Source organism: Brassica oleracea, chromosome C6, assembly GCF_000695525.1.
Source record: "Brassica oleracea var. oleracea cultivar TO1000 chromosome C6, BOL, whole genome shotgun sequence".
Taxonomy (NCBI): domain Eukaryota; kingdom Viridiplantae; phylum Streptophyta; class Magnoliopsida; order Brassicales; family Brassicaceae; genus Brassica; species Brassica oleracea.
In genome coordinates this window covers 4020262-4021356 of record NC_027753.1, presented here as the reverse complement: position 1 = coordinate 4021356, position 1095 = coordinate 4020262, and positions in this window count along the sequence as shown.

Below are 1095 nucleotides of genomic sequence, written 5' to 3'. Positions count from 1 at the left end.
TTTGTTTGGGGGCCAAGACTTTTCACAAATCGAGCTAGAAGTTTCTCTACTTATCCCATAAAGACTAGTCAATTAAACACAAGAGTTCACTCTTTTCCTTAAACTTTCTCATACTCCCAAATCAAACATCACAACACTCACCCCCATCCTATGGCTAGACAATAATGTGCCTAATCTAGCAAGAATGAAGATCAAGCATTGTCGTTCCCGATACTCTCAACATTATGTGCATGTAAGACTTTCCGAAAAAGGCCTCACTCATCAATCATTGAAGGCTTAAACAGAGGAAGGGATTTTGGGGAGAGGTCTACCACTAGAGGTTGTAAAAAAGATTGGCATAAAGGATGTGACAACTCAAGTGTGTATATCCATGATTCAGTACACAAGGGACCATGAGCAAGATGCATTAAGTTCGTTCAGTTCAAATAAGGTTGTAGTTGGCTTCAAAGACTGAGTTTCAGCAATCAACAAGTTTCAGGAAGAGTCTTCAAGGCTCGAAGCATACAAGTGTTTTTGAGAGGTGCATAAGCTACTCAGGTGTAAAGTAGTGTTCTTTACAAGGCATTTAAAATCATTGCTCCCAGCAAGTGAATGCAACCTATATGCTCTAGACTCACCTAGAAATGCAAATGATGCAAACTAAATGATTTTTTTTTTATATGCAAATAGATATGCAATGCAAGACTCATGAAACAACATCAAAGCAAACATGATCAAATACTTGGTACCTTCTCCAAACTGAAATGACACAGTCTCTGTGTTGTCAAGGAGAGGGAGATACCCAAAAAGAGAAAACTAATATGCAAAAACGAAATGGTATATACAAGTGAAAGTAGAGAAATACCTTCAAGGATAGTAAGTGGGGGCAGATACCCCAGCATCATCGTCGTCCGGTGGGAACATGGTGTAGTAACCTCCATGTCATGAGCTGTGGTCTCCATACCATTGTTGGCTCTGAACTTCTTCAATCTCAGCTTCACTTTCTGAAGAGGCTAGGGATGGAGACTTGTTTCCAGAGGCGGAAGGCTGAGTGGGTGGGTTCCTCCGTTGTCGCTGGAGCTGTCTATCAGTGAGTGGGAAACCAAGATCAGTGGG